General features: G+C 37.8%; 1 protein-coding gene across 7 annotated transcripts in view; it reads left to right on the top strand.

Moving 5' to 3' along the window:
- Positions 1 to 18,390, top strand: part of FGD4 (FYVE, RhoGEF and PH domain containing 4) — a 201,846-nt gene that overhangs the window by 123,246 nt on the left and 60,210 nt on the right. Inside the window, exon 1 of one of the 7 annotated variants that reach the window (XM_035729242.1) lies at positions 11,102 to 11,124. The exons of the other annotated variants lie outside the window; for them this stretch is intronic. The gene's annotated coding sequence lies outside the window, so the exon portion shown is untranslated. Of the gene's footprint in view, positions 1 to 11,101; positions 11,125 to 18,390 lie in introns of those variants that run through there. 7 annotated transcript variants of the gene reach the window in all.

The raw sequence follows: 18,390 nt of genomic DNA, 5'->3' as shown, positions 1-18,390 counted from the left end.
TCCTTCTTATATAAAAAAGGTTAAGTGATTTAACCCACGATTACTGAGACCAAAAACAACAAAAAATGAGTCAGAGCTTCTGTACAGTTGGCCCTGCCTCAGAAAAAACAGGCCTGCCCTGCTCCCTTAAAAGGCAACGAAATGCTATTTTTTTAAAGGTATCAAAGGGAATATATTTGAAAAATCTAACAATGAGTTTGAAAAATGAGGCAGATGGAGTGTTTGGGAATGGCTGAACTTAATATCAGGGCATACTGTTCATTTGGGCACTCCCACAGGCTTCTGAAACTTAACACTTGCCTTCTTAAAATGAAAGGCACTGTTTCCTTGTCACATTAGCCAGGAACCTCAGCAAGCATCCTCTTTTACTGCTCTCTGTTCTTGCCTTCTTCAGCCAGTCCCCTCCCTGTGCTGCCCTCAGGATGTCTTAGCGCTCCTCTCTCCTCTTCTGCCTCTGCCATGGGCATGGTACATGTGTTTAGCCCGCGCTCAGACCAGTGCCGTTAGCAGGGGGATGAGGGAAGTGGGGGAAGTTGAGCATTCCAGATACCCATGGAATTGTACATATCTCTTTTCTCTTTTAAATCATGAGTTACATGAGGGTAAGGATTATGGTTTATTTGTCCTGTCCCCAGTAGTTAACAGAGTCCAGGGGCACTTTTAATTAGGGAGTTATCAGTACATTTAAGTAGAGATGGAAAGAAAAAACAAAGAATGAAATGAAGTAGAAACTTGATAGGTTCTGTTAATCTCTTTGCAATTGATCATTAGATATTTTCATTGCTGACAGAACAGTTTGTATTTTGGAGGCATAAAGACCTGTTAAAATTTGATACCGAATTTCTTTAAGTGGTCATAAGTACTTCAATGCGCTTTTCAGAAAATTGTCAGATTCATTGTCAAATTTTCAGATTCATTGTCAAAATAGCAATTATGATTAATGTCAAATGGAGGAAGATTGAAGAAGGTTTATGGAGTCCAGGACACATATTTACAATCATGGTAAAGGGTGAAGGATAATGATTAAATCATCTGGGATTAAAATTATCTGCAGTAAATTCTCCACAGCACATGTCACACATCATTTTATCATTACTAATACTGTTCTCTGTAGCAGGCCATGTACTTTTAAACTAATTATTGTATTAATTTGCAAAAGAGTCATTATTTGGCTTGAATTGATCCAAAATGGTTTATTGGGCATCCCTGGAAGAAGCAGAGGGGTGGGGCACTGAAGCACATGACTGGTGCTGAGAAAGTAAGCCAGTATGAGCAAGTGCTGGTAAGTCAAAAGTTAGGCAGTGGTCAGGGCAAATACAGGCAAGGCAGGCAGAGAAGGAGGCAGGCGAGGAGGGCCTGCGGAAGCTGGACGGAGGAGAGAGACAAAGGATCTGGTTCCCTGATCCACTACCCTGACATCCTATAGCACTGAGTATTCAAGGGGAGGGAGAAATTTTCCTCTGTCCAAGGTTTTTCTAGCTGGACTAAGAATTAAATTTACATGAGACAGATTAACAGGAGAAAAAGCCACACTTTATATGTGTGTACGGAGGCCCGGTAATAAAATTGAGACCTAAAGGAATGACCAAGGCAGGCACTTTTTATACTTTTTAGGCAAAGAGACAATAGTGAGGAATTGACAGGACAAAGAAAACTTCAGAATTCCATACTAATTGAAGTTCCCAAACAGAAGTTGGGCTAAGGTGGTAGGTTAGTAAGAAGTAACCAGGGTTGTTATGCAGCCTCTCAGCTCTACATTCCTTCTCTCCATAATAAATATATCTCTACCCCTGGTACAGGGAGAGGTGCCTTCCACACAGAAGATACATTTTCTGCTTTCAAGAAGACAGAGGAGGATCTGAGTGTCCTTGCACAAGCTGTCTCAAGTAATTTTTATTTGAAATAATCAGTATGCCAAAGTTCTGGCACAGCGAATGCAGGGTGCTTAGATGAATCTAGGGCCCAGTTTAATCCACCTGGTTACGCTTTGCAGTAAGAAGAAGGAACTAAAGGGGGCGCCTGGGTGGCTCAGTCAGTTGAGTGTCTGCCTTCAGCTCAGGTCATGGTCCCAAGGTCCTGGGATCGAGTTCCGCATTGGGCTCCCTGCTCGGTGGGGAGTCTGCTTCTCCCTCTCCCCCTGCTTGTGCTCTCTCTCAAATAAAGGAATAAAATATTTTTTAAAAAGAAGGAACTAAGAAATGGGTGTTACTGTAAATTGAAAACAGTTGATCAGGTAAAGCACAGCAGGCTGTGGGCCTCTTCTAACTCTGGATGGTGTCAACTAGAACCGCCCTTTGCAAGTAGAAACACATGTAATTGTGGTTTCTGTTTACTGCCACCTTCCGCTCTAGTCAATGCTGCAGACAGAATAATCTTTGTGCTTTAAATAGCCAGAGTTTTCTGTAATCTTGACCAACATCCTTAGTTTAATATAATCAAAAAGTGAACCTCCATCGGTTTTAGGGGTGGAAGAACTACCCCTAGCTCCCTTCCTCATGCAGGGGGCTGCTGGAGGAAGTTCAGTGTTTAAGATCATACCATGTCCCAGCACCAATACAGAAGTCATTGTGGAATGGGTACTTTCAACATGTCTATGCAGGGATTCATGGGACCTAACAAATGGTCACACTGAAAGGGGGAAACAGATTCAGATTCCTAGCGCCAACATTGAAATTGTGATAAAATGTAGTTAGCAACATAACAGGCACTATGGCCATGGGCCTCCCCTGTGATCTCCTACTCAAAACTGGAATTTTGACAAGCTTAGTGTGGTTTGTTTCAGTTCATCTAACGGAATTCTAACTTTTAAGGGAGCAGACAATAGTACTCTTCAGAAATGTTATCTTTTTCATTACTTATGTATAGCAAAAAAAAATTCAGTAAATAATTATGGAGCATATTTCAGGAACATAAAATAAATATTTCTATTTTGAAAACTTTGTGTCTTTAGAGGTTGTACATTTCTTTGATCTCATTGCATTCATGCAATTGTTGCATTTGATTAAGAAAAATACAGTAGTCAACGGTTGCCTTTTTACACTTTTTATTTGTGCTCATCCAGCTATGGGGCCTTGAAAAATATTGACTGCCTGCAGTTACCTACCTTCAGGGCTTATTTTGAATTCATACTGCTTTTGAACTTCAAAGACCTCAAGGTATCTGCTTTCTCTGACAGTATAAAATTCTATAATTTTAGGTAACATCATCTCATGAGGTCTGAAACATTGGCAGCCTATATTGCCTGTTAGTGACTCTAGTAAATGTAAATGAAATTACAGATTATGATGGATGGAGACATCTGAGTCAGTTGCTGGGATTTTTAGCTTTTGCTGTTTTTATCAAGACATCTGGATAGTTACACAATTCCAGATGTTTAGAAATCTGCAGGGTTGTGAGAAAGATTACTCGGGTAAAAGGTTTTTCCTAGATACTTAGTATTTGTGTAGAAATGACCTTGGCTTTTAAAATTTAGATACGAATGGAAATGTTTGAAATTTTATTTAGAACTGGGCTCTCAAATAGCTATATATCTACTTACTTACTGTTGAAATTTAGAAAACATCTCTCGTGAAATAGAAACTAAAAAGGTAGGCAAATGAAGAGAAACTTGCCTAAGGTCTTTAGAGTTCATTTGTTCAAAAGTATTTATTGAGCATCTACTGTGCGGCAGGTGATGTTCCTAGGATACATCAGAACAAAGGTCCCTGCCTTCTCAGAGCTGACTTTCTAACCAGGGGACACAGACAATAAATAAATAAATGTTTTGATTTAATTTTATTGACGTATAATTGATATACAACCTGTGAGTTTCAGGTGTACAACATAACTCAATATTTGTATACATTGCAAAATGATCACCACAGTAAGTCTAGTTACCATCCCTCACCAACATTACAATTTTTTTTCTTGTGATAAGAACTTTTAAGATTTTACTTTCTTACCTTTTAAGTTTGCAATACATTATTGCCTGTAGACATTACAATCCCAGGACTTTTTTTTAGAGCTGGAAGCTTGTACGTCTTGAATCTCTTCACCCTTTTAGTCCACCACTGTACCCCTTTCACCTCTGGCAACCATCAGTCTGTTCTCTATGAGTTTTGTTTGTTCAGTTGTTTTGTTTATTAGATTCCACAGATAAGTCATACAGTATTTGTCTTTGACTTATTTCACTTAGCGTAATACTACCTTCAACGTCCATCCGTGTTGTCACAAATGACAAGATTTCACTTTTTTAAATGACAATTAGTATTCCATTGTATAGATGTATACCACATTTTCTTTATCCATTTATCCAATGATGAACACTCCGGTTGTTTCCATGTCTTGGCTATTATAAATAATCCTACAGTGAAATAAGGGTACGTATATCTTTTCAAATTAGCACATTCATTTTCTTTGGGTGCTGGAATTGCTGGATCATATGGTAGTTCTATTTTTAATTTTTTAGTAACCTCCATACTGTTTTCCATAGGTGCTGCACAAATTTATATTTCCATCCTTAGTGCATAAGGGTTCATTTTTCTCCACATACTTGCCAGCACTTGTTTCTTGTCCTTTTGATACTAGCTAGTATGACAGATGTGACATGATATCTCACTGTGGTTTTGATTTGTATTCCCTGATGATGAGTGATGTTGAGCATCTTTTTATGTGTCTGTTCCCCATTTTTAAATTGCATTGGTTTTTTTGTTGTTGAGTTATAGTTTTTGTGTATTTTGATGATAACCCCTAATTGGATATATGACTTGAAAAATCTTCTCCCATTCAGTAGTTTGCTTTTTAAATTTTTATTGATGGTTTTCTTCACTGTGCAGAAGCCTTTAGTTTGATGTAGTCCTATTCGTTAATTTTTACTTTTGTTGCCATTGCCTTTGGTGTTAGATACCCCCCTCCAAAAAAAACCAACCCAAAAAAACAAAAACAAGACCAATGTTAAGGAGCTTACCACTTAGGTTTTCTTTTAGGAGTTTTATGGTTTCAGGTCTTTAATCCATTCTGAGTTAATATTAGTGTATGGTGTAAGAAAGTGGTCAAGTTTCATTCTTTTGCATGTAGCTATCCGGTTTTCCCAGCACCATTTATTGAAGAGACTGTCCATTTCTCCTTGTATATTCTTCTTGGTTCCTTTGTCGTAAATAAATTGACAGTATACACATGAGTTTATTTCTGGGCTCTCCATTCTGTTCCATTGATCTGTGTGTCTTGTTTTTATGCCAGTACCATGCTGTTGTGATTCCTATAGCTTTGTAATATAGTTTGAAATCAGGGAATGGGATGCTTCCTGCCATCTTTGTTCTTCTTTTTTAGGATGGCTTTGACTCTTCAGGATCTCTTTTGGTTCCATACAAATTTTAGGATTGATTTTTCTTATTCTGTGAGAAGTACCAGTGGAAATTTTGATAGGAATTGCATTGAATCTGTAGATTATTTTGGATAGATGGACATTTTAACTATTAATTTTTTAATCCATGAACATAGAATAACTTTCCATTTATTGGCATCTTTTTCTATTTCTTTCATCAGTGCCTTATAGTTTTCAGTGAACAAGTCTTTGACCCCCCCTTGGTTAAGTTTATTACTGTTTTGTTCTTTCTGACCCAGTTGTAAATGGGATTGTTTTCTTAATCTCTCTTTCTGATAGTTTGATGTTACTGTTTAAAAATGTAACAGATTTTTGTGTATTAACTTGTTTATTCTTAACAGTTTTTTGGAAGCCTTCAGGGTTTGGTATATATAAAATCATGTTGTTTCCAATAAGTTTTCTTCTTCCTTTCCAATTTGGATATCTTATTTCTTTATCCTGCCTAATTGCTCTGGCTAGGACTTCCAATACCATGCTGAATAAAACTGGCAAGAGTAGGCATCTGTGTCTTGTACCTATCTTAAAAGCTTTTAGCTTTTCTCCACTGAGTATGAGACAGCTGTAGATTTGTCATATACAGCCTTTATTATATTGAGACACATTCCATCTATACCCACTTTGTTGACAGCTTTTATCATAAATAGATGTTGAATTTTGTCAAATGATTTTTCTTCATCTATTAATATATCACATTGGTTTGCAAATGTTGAACCATCCTTGCATCCCTGGATAAATCCCACTTGATCATAGTGTATGATCCTTTTAATGTATTGTTGAATTCAGTTTGCTAATATTTTTGTTGGGGATTTTTGCATCTATGTTCATCAGGGATATTAGCCGGTAATTTTGTATGTGTGTATTGTCATTGCCTGGTTTTGGTGTCAGGGTTATGCTGGCCTCATAATGAGTTTGGGAATGTTTCCTCTTGTTTTTGTTTTGTTTTGTTTTGTTTTTTTAAAGAGTGTGAGAGGAATAGGTAGTAAGTCTTATTTGAATGTTTGATAGAATTCACCACTGACACTGTCTTGTCCTGAACTTTTGTTTGTTGGGAGTTTTTTTTATTACTGATTCAATCTGCCTACTAGTGATTGGCCTATTCAGAATTTCCATTTCTTCATCATTCAGTCTTAGAAGATTGTATATTTTTTTGGAATTTATTCATTTCTTCTAGGTTGTACCATTTTGGGTGTATAATTGTTCATAGTAGTCTCTTATGTACTTCTTTGGTATCAGTTATAACTTCTCTTTCATTTCTGGTTTCATTTATTTGAGCCCTCTCTTTCTTAGTCTAACTAAAGGTTTGTCAATTTTGTTTCTTAGATACAGCTCTTAGTTTCATTGTTTTTATTTTTGTTTGTATTTCATTTCTTTTCATTCTGATCTTTATTATTCCCTTCCTTCTAACTTAGGAATTTACATGTTTTTCTTTTTCTGGTGCCTTTAGGTTCAAAGTTAGATTGTTTATTTGAAATATTTCCTGTTTCTTGAGGTAGACCTGTATCACTATAACCTCTCTTAGAACTGCATATGCTGTATCCCCTTGATTTGGGTATGTTATATTTCCATTTACATTTGTCTCATGGTATTTTTTTTATTCCTTCTTTGAGTTCTTTGTTGACCCATTGGTTGTTTATTATCATGTTGCTTAATCTCCACATATTTGTGATTTTTTTCCAGTTTTCCTCTTTTAATTGATTTCTTGTTTCATGCTATTATAGTTGGAAAAGATGTTTGATTTCAGTGTTCTTAAATTTATTGAGAGTTGTTTTGTGGTTTAACATGTGATCTATCCCGGAGATGTTTCATGTGCACTTGAAAAGAATGTGTATTCTGTTTTGGATGGAATATTCTGTATATATCTGTTAAGACCATCCGGTCTAATGTGCTGTATAAGGCTGATGTTTCCTTATTGATTTTCTGTCTGAATGATCTATTCATTGAGTTAAGTGGGGTGTTAAAGTCCCTACTGCTATTGTTTTGCTGTCGATTTCTCCCTTTATGTCTGCTAATATTTGTTTTATATATTTAGGTGCTCCTGTGTTGAGTGCAGGGATGTTTACAGGTATTATATCCTCTTGCTGGATTGAACCCTTTATTGTTATGTAATATCCATCTTTGTCTTTTTTACAATCCTTATTTTAAAGTCTGTTTTGTCTGCTGTAAGTATAGTTATCCAGCTTTCTTTTGGTTTACACTTACATGGAATGTCTTTTTCCATTCCTTCACTTTCACTCTCTGTGTCCTTACATCTGAAGTGAATCTCTTGTAGGCACTATATATATGGGTCTTGTATTTTTAATCCATTCAGCCATGGAACTTAGTCCATTTACATTGAACCTAATTATTGGTAGGTATGCACCTATATCCATTTTGTTCATTGTTTTCTGGCAGCATTGTAGTTCCTCCGTTTCTTCTTTTTTTGCTTTCTTTCCTTTTGGTTTTATGACTTTATAATATTATGCTTAGATTTGTTTTTCATTATCTTTTGTGTATCTACTACAGGTTTTGGCTTTGTGGTTACCATGAGGCTCACATATAACAGCCTGTGTGTGTGTGTGTGTGTGTGTGTGTGTGTGTGTGTGTGTGTGTGTGTGTATAAAATAGTCTATTTTAAGTCAGTAGGAAGTTAGGTTTGTGAACGCATTCTAAAACTTCACATTTTTACTCCCACCCTCCATGGTTATATTTTTAAAGTCCCATTTTACATCTTTTTATTTTATGTATCCCTTAACTAATTCTTTTTTTTAAGATTTATTTATTTATTTTAGAAAGAGAGAGCGCACAAGTGGGAGGGGAAGGGAGAGGGAGAAAGAATCTCAAGCAAACTCCACGAGTACAGAGCTGGATGTGGGGCTCGGTCTCACAACCCTGAGATCACGACCTGCCCCAAAACCAAGAGTCAGATGCTCAGTCTGACTGTGCCACCCAGGCACCCCTCCCTTAACTAATTATTATAGTTACTATTACTTTTTTTTTTTTTACTTCTTTTGCCTTCTAAATTTTTGCACTAGCGTTATAAGTGATTAATCCATTACCGTTACCATAAATTTACCTGTACCAGTGAGGTTTTTACTGTTTTTTTTTTTCTTACTAATTAGTGCGCTTTCTTTTCAGCTTAAAGAAGTCCCTTTAACATTTTCCATAGGGCCAGTTTAGTGGTGGTGAACTCTGTTAGCTTTTGTTTGTCTGAAAAACTATCTGTCCTTCAAACCTGAGTGATAACCTTGCTGGATAGTGTTTTCCTGTTTGGAAGGTTTTTCCCTTCAGCACTTTGAATATAACATGCCACTCCCTTCTGGCCTGTAAAATATCTGCTGAGAAATCTGCTAATAGTCTTAATGGGTGTTCCCTTATACATAAGAAGTTATTTTTTCTCTTACTGTTTTTAAGATTCTTTAACTTTTGACATTATAATTATAATGTGTCTTGGTGTGTGTCTCTTTGGGCTCATTTTTGGGGAATTCTTTGTGCTTTCTAGATCTAGATGTCTGTTTTCTTCCCCAGATTAGGGAAGTTTTCAGCCATTATTTCTTCAGGTGAGTTTTCTGACCCTTTCTCTTTCCTCTGGAATTTCTATGATGAGAATGTTAATCTGTTGTCCCATAAGTTTCTTAAGCTACCTTCACTTTTTAAAGTTCTTTTCTTTTTGCTGCTCTGTTGGGGTGAGTTTCACTGCTCTTCCAGATCACTGACACTTTGTTTTGTTTCATCTACTTTGCTGTTGAACCTCTCTACTGTATTTTTCAGTTTAGTTATTGTACTCTGCAGCTCTGTAACTTCTGTTTGCTACTTAAATTTCTAACTCCTTTTTGAAGTTCTAGTGTGTTTATTCATTCCTCTCCTGAGTTCAGTGAGCATCTTCATAGTCATTACTTTGAACTCTGTATCAGATAAATCACTCATCTGTTTTATTAAGTGTTTTTTGGAGGAGGGGTGTATCTTGTTCTTTCATTTGGAACATATTCCTCTGTCTTCCTATTTTGCTTGACTCTCTTTTCATTTCTGTGTGTACTAGGTGAAACAGCTATCTCTCTCAGCCTTGGATGAGTGGCCTTGTGTAGATGATGAACCTTATTGCTAACCTTGCCCTTTGTTATCTCTCGAACCTTTGTAATTGTCTAAGCAATGTGATTTATTCCTGATTGGCCCCAGTTGTTGAGGGAGTGGCTAGCCCTTGGAGTCTTCCAGCAGGTGGGATCTCAGTCAGCCCTTAGCTTTAGGCTAATTGGAAGCTTAACTCTCAGGCAGGAGCTTTTAACATACACAAATACATATAGTCTGGTGGGACCACAGTTGTAAACCCTGCTGGCCTCCAGACCAGGCAATGTGCAAGTGTCCCCTTAGTGACAGTTGGAAAGACTGGGGCTCCAGAACAGTGTATAAGCTCATTTCTGGGAGGAACAGGTGAGCTGTAGCCAGGCCAAGGGAGGGCACAAAGGTAGTGTCCCCTGGCCTACATTCCCTGAGAGCATGTCTGTGGCCTTTAAATATGTAGTAATCCTAAAGTGTGTCCTTCCATCTGCAGTTCTAGGATGAGTAAATAGTCCTGTTTCAAACGAGAGTGGGATTGTGTTTTGGTCTGCTGTTTCTGCAGTGTTCTGCGGGTGGTAATCCATCAAGAACTGTCACTCCAATGTTTCAAACCTGCTGGGACCAGAAACACAGTCTTCCCTGGCACCAGAACTAGGTGCTCAAGGGACATCCCTGTGAGGGGTGTACCTACCTACACTAGCAGGGTAGAGAGGAGTGCAAAAATGGCACCTATCAGGGTCTCTCTCCCTAGAGAGAGTCCTAACAACCTTTTGGCAGGTACTCTAAGATTAGCAAATGAATCTCATTCACAAAAGGTCTAGGTGCTTTTGTGCTGGGTCCCAGGGTGAGTGAGTCTACAGTCAAATGCTTTAAGAGTGGAGTCTGTGTTTCCTACAGCCCTATATTCTTCTGAATGTATGCCTTGTTGGTTTTCAAAACCAGCTATTTTGAGGGTTCTCATCTCTCTGGTATAGGTTACAAGGGTCAGGGTGCCTCATGGGAGGCACATCACCTTGCTCCACAAGTAGAAACTCCATATTTGTGACATCCTTCCTAACTGTGGGTTGCCACGGCAAGGGTAAGGTTTTTGGTGAAACCCTCTCTGCCTCTCCTACCCATATTGATGGGGCCTTATAGTTGCTTGTTACAGAGGAGCTGTTCAGTTAGTTTTCAGGTCTTTTTCAGGGGGATTTATGTCATAGGTAGCTATAAATTTGTTGCTTATGGGAGGTGAGTTAGGGGTCTTCCTATGCTGCTATACTAAACTGCCTTCCTCAATAATGTAGTTTTTAGAAGGTGGTAAGTGCTATGGAAAAAAATTAACTATACAGCTAATAAGAATAGTCCATATTGACAAGATAAAATTTGAACTAAGCTGTCAAGAAGACAAAGCAATTAGCCAGCAATTACCTGGGGGAAGAGCGTTCCAGCGGAGAATGCTAGACCAAAGGTGTACTTGGCCTGTTTGAAGGACAGCAAGGAACCAGTGTGACTGTCATACAGTGAACAACGGGGGTGATACTAGCAATGAGGTCAGTGGTAAGAGGATAAAGACCAGATCATGTACAGCCTGTCAGCCCTTTTAAGGAGGTGAATTTTTACTCTGAGTGAAATATAGAACCAGTGGAAAATTTTAGCACAGCAGTGACATGATCTGATTTGTTTTTTTTTTTAAAGGGATGTCTCTCTGGTCCTGTTTGAAAATGTGGACTGTACGGAGTGGGGAAAAGGTAGGAGCAGGGAGACCAGGTTGGAATGTCTTGCTCTAATCCAGTTAAAGTTTATGGTTATTTAGGCCAGAATAATAGGAATGGAGTGGTGGTGGTAGATGGTGGAGTTGGCAGAAATTCTTGATGGATAGGATGTAGAGTGTGAGAGAAAAAGAGGACTTGAGGTTGTTTCCAAGCTTTTTGGCCTAAGCATAGGTGAAGCTGCCATTAGCCGAGATGGAGAAGACTGTAAAGACAGTGGTTTGGAGTCAATGTTGAGGGACAGTGGTGTCAGATTTGGGTATGTTGAGTGTGAGATAGCTCTTAGACATACTAGAGGAAATGCTAGGTAACTTGAATGTATTAATATTTCTTGACCTTTTCTTCGTTAAGCAAGTGATATGCTTTTTATTTTTTATTTTATTTTATTTTATTTATTCATTTTAAAGTGCGGGGCTTGAACTCCCAACCTGAGCTGAGATTAAGAGTCCAATGCTCAACCAACTGAGCCACCTAGGTGCCCCTTTATTTATTAATTTTTTTTGCAGGAACATTTTTTAAATATAAAATTAATTTTCAATAGATATAGTTTTATTCAATAGTTTTTCAATATTTTACTTTATTTAATCATATCTTTTAACCAGTTTTTATAGACTACCAGTTTTGAAAAAATTATTGAAAATATATTTACATCTAAAAGATCATCAGGGGCGCCTGGGTGGCTCAGTTGGTTAAGCGACTGCCTTCGGCTCAGGTCATGATCCTGGAGTCCCAGGATCGAGTCCCACATCGGGCTCCCTGCTCAGCAGGGAGTCTGCTTCTCCCTCTGACCCTCTTCCCTCTCGTGCTCTCTATCTCTCATTCTCTCTCTCAAATAAATAAATAAAATCTTTAAAAAAATAAAAAAAAATAAAAGATCATCAAATCCATTTTATGTTAAGAAATGTTCTCTCCAAATTTTTTTGTTTAAATTCAATTAATTAACATATAGTATATTATTAGTTTCAAAGGTAGAGTTCAGTGATTCATCAGTCTTCTATAACACCCAGTGCTCATTATATCATGTGCCCTCCTTAATGTCCATCACCCAATTACCCCATCCCCCACCCCCTTCCCCTCCAGCAACCATCAGTTTGTTTCCTGTGATTAAGAGTTTCTTGGGGTGCCTGGGTGGCTCAGTTAGGCATCTGCCTTCAGCTCAAGTCATGATCCCAGGGTTCTGGGATCAACAGGGAGCATGCTTCTCCCTCTCCTGATCCTCCTGCTTATGCACATACATTCTCTCTCTCTCTCTGTCAAATAAATAAAATCTTTAAAAAAAAAGAAGTTTCTTATGGTTTGTCTCCCTCTCTGATTTAGTCTTGTTTTATTTTTCCCTCCCTTTCCCTATGCTCCTCTGTTTTGTTTCTTAAATTCCACATATGAATGAGATCATATGATAATTGTCTTTATCTGATTGACTTATTTCGCTTAGCATAATACCCTCTAGTTCCATCCACGTTGTTGCAAATGGCAAGATTTCATTCTTTTGATAGCTGAGTAATATTCCATTGTGTATATATACCACACCTCCTTTATCCATTCATCTGTTGATGGACATCTGGGCTCTTGCCATAGTTTGGCTATTGTGGACATTGCTGCTATAAACATTGGGGTGCAGGTGCCCCTTTGGATCACTACATTTGTATCTTTGGGGTAAATACCCAGTAGTGCAGTTGCTGGGTCATAGGGTAGCCCTATTTTCAACTTTTTGAGGAAGCTCCATACTGTTTTCCAGAGTGGCTGTACCAGCTTGCATTCCCACCAACAGTGTAGGAAGGTTCCTAGGTGCCCCTTTAAATTAAAAGCTTTTCACTTATTTTTAAAAATACATAAAATTTGCCATCTTAACTATTATAAGTGTATAGTTCATTGGCATTAAGTACATTGGCATTGTTGTGATACCATGACCACCATCCATTCATAGAACCCTTCGTTTTGTAAACTGAAACACTGTACTCATTAAACAGTAACTTTACATTCTTCTATCTCCTCAGCCCCTGGCAACCACCGTGCTACTTTCTGTCTGATTTTGACTACTCTACATAGCTGGTATAAGTGGAATCAAACAGTATTTGTGTTTTTTAACTGGTTTATTTCACGTAGCATAACGGCCTCATGGTCATCCATGTTGTAGCATGTATCAGGATTTCCTTCCCTTTTAAGGCTGAATAATATTCTGTTGCATGTATATGCCACATTTTGTTTATCTCTTCATCTGTTAATGGATAGTTGGGTTGCTTCCATGTTTTAGTTATTGTGAATAATGCTGCTGTCTACATAGGTGTGCAGACATAAAGGATATGTTTTTTAAATCTTTAATACACCTATGACTTTCATAGATTTTCTCTTTTACATAAGTAATTTCAGGAGCACCTGGGTGGCTCAGTCGTTAAGTGTCTGCCTTCGGCTCAGGTCATGGTCCCAGGGTCCTGGGATCGAGCCCCACATCGGGCTCCCTGCTTGGCAGGAAGCCTGCTTCTCCCTCTGCCGCTCCCCCTGCTGGTGTTCCCTCTCTCGCTGTGTCTCTCTCTCTCTGTCAAAAAAATCTTTTAAAAAATAAATAAATAATTTTAAAAAATAAGTAATTTCAAAGCACATTTTCATTATAAAAGATTTAAATGATACAGCTATGTAGACAGCAAAACAAAGTTCCAATTCATCCTCTCCCCCTACGCCCAACTCCCCCAGTTAAGTTTGCCCTGTTACTGACATCCCTTTCTAATGCATTTATGCACATTTGTATGCATCTTCCTTTTTTAAAGGGGGTCCTACTGTACATATTTTTCTATAGCTTTTTTTGTCTTTTATTTAATAATGTCTTGGAGATCGTCCCAATCTTATGTTTTTCTGTTTTTAACAATGGTTCATATGTTCAATAAAATTGCACCGACTATTCGTATACTTTTGTACATGTACATATACTTTTACACACACAGGATTCTTTCTGTACATTCCTAGAAGTAGAATTCCTAGGTCCAAGAAAATTTCTTAAACTATTAATCATATATTCTTTTCTAAGATCCTTTATGGTTTGCTTATTTTTCTGGAAAAGTTATTATGGAGCTCTAGAAGTTTGGAAAACGAATAGTATTCTAAGATAAATTTCCTGGCTATGGATTTGTTCCCCTTTGCAAAAGGGTTGTAAACCATGAGTTTATAACTTTAATGGGTTTATTTAAAAAAAGAACTAGTTGATCTCTTAATCTAGGCATTTTAGTTAACACATGGGAGATATGACCCTTATTTGAATTTATAGGACAAGTGGGGAGTTTTTGAAGGGATGATAAGAAAACATTGTTGAAAATGTCTTTTAATATTTTTAGTGGAGAAGCCTGGCGGATACCACCTTACCCAGGGACCAAAGTTAATATCACATGTGATAATCACATTGATAACACACAGTGATGTAATACAGTGAGATGGGCACATTGTCTCTATGATGTCCTACCCTCAAGCCCATAAACCCAATTTAATCATGCGACAACATTAGAGAAACTCAATTTGAGGGACAGTCTACAAAATACCTGACCGTGACTCTTTAAAAGTGTCAACATCATACAAAACAAGCAAAGACCGAGTAACTCTCTCAGGTTGGGGTGCAATAAGGAGACAATGAGAACTAAATGCAATGTGATATTTTAGATTGGATCCTATAACAGAAAAGGGATGTTAGTGGAAAAATTGATGAAATCTGAACTAAATCTGTGGTTTAGTATTGTATCAATATTAAATTCTTAGTTTTGATAAATGTACCATGGTTGTATAAGATGCTAATTTTAGGAACCTGAATGCAGCTCCCTATAAATCTAAAAATATTTCAAAGGAAGTTTTGGGGGTGGTGCGGATCATGCCTGGGTGGCTCAGTTGTTTTAACATCCAACTCTTGGTTTCCACCCAGGTCACCTCAGGAGTTGTGAGATAGAGCCCTACATCAGGCTCTGCGCTCAGTGGGGAGTCTGCTTAAAGATTCTCTCCCTTTGCCCCTCCCCCAATGCACATTCACGCTTGCGCACTCTCTCAAGTAAAAAATCTTCCGTAAAAAAATAAGTTGTGGGTTTTTTGTTTGTTTGTTTGTTTTTAAGGTATCTCTTTACTCTGGACAATGTAGTCCTAAAAAGTTTGTCTTCCCTAGAACACTACTTCTTACTTCTTAAATCTAAGAGACCCTCTTGTCCCAAGGAGGGGAGTCCATTGAGCTTTTATGGACTAGAGACTTGGTGCAGTTGGAAGAGATGTCATGAATGGTTGAGGCAGGATAGACATGGCCATAGCAAGGCCAGAAAGATGTGATCTGGGGGAATGGATACTATGGCAAGAGAGCAGGCCTGTAGAATCAGAGAACTGAGTGGACTTTGTTTTGGAATGGATGGCCAAAGAGTGTGAAAGAGCTATTTGAGAATGATTTCGCAAAATAAAATAATAGCTCAACACAAAGTTTTGGAAATAGGAGACAAAGTCACCCTAACCATTAAGATGGATTATCTGCCACTCACAAGTGATACAAAAGAAGACCTATAAATAAAAGTGAAGCATAGTGGCAACCTCTCTAGCTGAAGTCAAAGATGAGGCTGGATTGATTAATTGAAAATGTCTGAGGCTTTTTGCAGTTAGCATATATCTAGACATTTCTTACAGGAGATGCGACCCAACAAGCATAAATCAGTAACCCAAATGCAGAGGAATGCAAAATGGGTAGGACCATGGCTGAAAACATTATCAGTCCTCAGGAAGAGACATTATTTAAATAGGACCCCTTCCCTCACACTAACATAATATAACTGTACTTGTATCTGGGCCCAAGATTAACTGTTTAGTCACTCTTCTTGGTAAGTTGGAATCTAAAAGTTAATATTAAATTTCTTGAATGGGTGGACCATCTGATTACAGTTTTGGTTTCAGTTCCCTGTTATGCAGTTGGCACCCAAACAAGAACTGTCTCCAAATGTGAGTAGGCCGAGTTAATCATAAACACTCAAAAAAAAAAAAAAAAGTTTTACTTTGTTTTGCTATTCCAATATGTCAGAAGATGAAGTATTTAATGAAATGGTCCTTTTTTTTTATGGCACATTTCTTTACCATGATGTGTTTGACCTAGAGCAGTGGCCAGCAAACTTTTCATGTAAAAGGCCAGATAGTAAATATTTTTGGCTTTGGAGCTCCTGGGTGGTTCAGTCAGTCTGCCTTCCACTCAGGTCGTGATCCCAAAGTCCCGGGATGGAGTCCCACATCTGGCTCCCTGCGCAGCAGGGAGTCTGCTTCTCCCTCTGCCCCTCACCCCGCTCTGGCTCTCATGCCCCCCCCCATAAATAAATAAAATCTTTAAAAAATATATTTTTGGCTTTGCAGCTACAAATGGTCTCTGTTGCCTATTTGTCATTGCTTTTTTTTTCCCTTAACCCTTTCAAAATGTGTTTTCTGTCTCTTTTACCATATTTTCATACTTTGTGATAGTGGCTAAAGTTTGCAGACTGGTGTTAAGCAATGATCTAAAATCAAGTTTCTAGTTGTAGATTTATTGCACTGACAAAAAAAATTGTAAACGTGACTTTAATGGATTTATAAGAAAGTGGATATGTGGTTGATTTCTTACTGCAGGCCTTTTGGCACATTCATGGGAGAACTCTCTAATAACTATGACACTTGCATAAAACCCATCATACCCTGAAAGTTTGCTATCCAGAAATAAAGGGCCTAGTTTTTAATTTCAAGTTACTTATTCAAGACATCTTTTGTATCTAAATAGGCTAATTATTAAAGTGGTTTCATCTTTTAATATGTAATGTGATTTATTTTTCAAAGATCCAGTATAATCTGTTTTCTCATTTAACCCATTAGCTGCCTCCTTTTTATAGTTTTGTTGCTATAAGTCACATTCTTGCTTTCAGTGCCTCATTTTACAATCACATTATAGTTTCTGCCTCTGACTTGGAGCTAAGCTCTGGCTTTTCACTGTTTCTGTCCCGAGGCCATACTTCCAGACCCCAGCTGGTGGCCTTTAGGACCCGGAAGCCATCCTTGGGATCACTGTGGAACAAACATCCTAATGCTCTTAAAAGACTGAGTGGTTAGATACCATGCTACAGATTATTTAGTTAGATTTTGCCTGCTTCACATGGTTTTTCTAAAAAGGCAGATAGGATCACACCTTTAAAGATTTGAGCTTTTATTTCTTCTGTTTGCATTTGTCATAATATACTGTCAAATCTATAAATCTTGCATTCAAAGCCTCTGTTCTGTTTGGCTAAACGGTGCTTAATCCAGCTGGCAGCCCATTTTAGCAGAAGGGTGTCTGATGAAAACCCATTTACTTGGTTGTAGCACTGGATCTCTCGAACTTGTCGACAATACTCAGAATGGTTAATATCTTTTAAAATTTGTTTTACCAAGGTAAATTTCAAGGAAAACACAGAAAATAAAGCAGTGTGTGCAGTTTTTAATTAGTACTTTTTAATAATCAAAATGGAATTTTTTTTACTCAGTAAAAAGTTGATTGGATTTTATTAGCATTTGTTTTGAATAATTAAGGCTTTTGATCTCACAGTTCTCTAGATATTTGGATTCTATAAAAATGAAACTCTGTTTTTTAAACAGTGATAGTTTCTTAAATGGAATACTTTATTTAGTCATCATAATATTCCTGGTAGAAATTTTATTTTCTCCTAATCAGGGTCCACTCTGTTGTTAATATCACTGGGTCAACCAGAAGAAAGGGAAATTTAATACAAGTAGTATAAAGAGAAAACAGTGGCATATGATTTCTTAAAAAGTCTCTGAAATTCAACAGTTAACTTCTTACATCAGGAATCGAACAAAAATTGATCTATTTTCCTACATCTATGTCTTACGATGTATTTCAGTCTCTTAACATTTTAGAGTTCTGAGTTATAGATATGACAGTATAATCTGTATAATCCTTTTTTTTAATGTGGGTATTAGCTTATATATGTAGATGTGGAGTCTGAGTACACTCATGAGTGAGAGGAGTGTGTGTGTATTTGTTCGTTTCTCACTGAACCATTCTTCTGGAGTCTTTAGGTCAGCTGTCATGTCGGTGCTTTCCTGCTTTGTTCTTTCGAGTCACTCTAGTCACTCGATGACTGGTGACTGGCCGCTGGAAAGGAACGCTTGCAACAGATGAGTGCTGGGGCCCTCCAGTCCTCGCCTTCCCCTGTAGCAGCTGCATTCTGCCCTTTCTGTGGCCCTACAAGGAAAGGAGGGAGAGAGGGCGGGGGTGTGCATGTGTGC

This window comes from Zalophus californianus, chromosome 9 (assembly GCF_009762305.2).
Source record: "Zalophus californianus isolate mZalCal1 chromosome 9, mZalCal1.pri.v2, whole genome shotgun sequence".
NCBI lineage: Eukaryota > Metazoa > Chordata > Mammalia > Carnivora > Otariidae > Zalophus > Zalophus californianus.
Note: the sequence above shows the minus strand (reverse complement) of the source record. Positions and strands in the feature narration are given on the sequence as shown.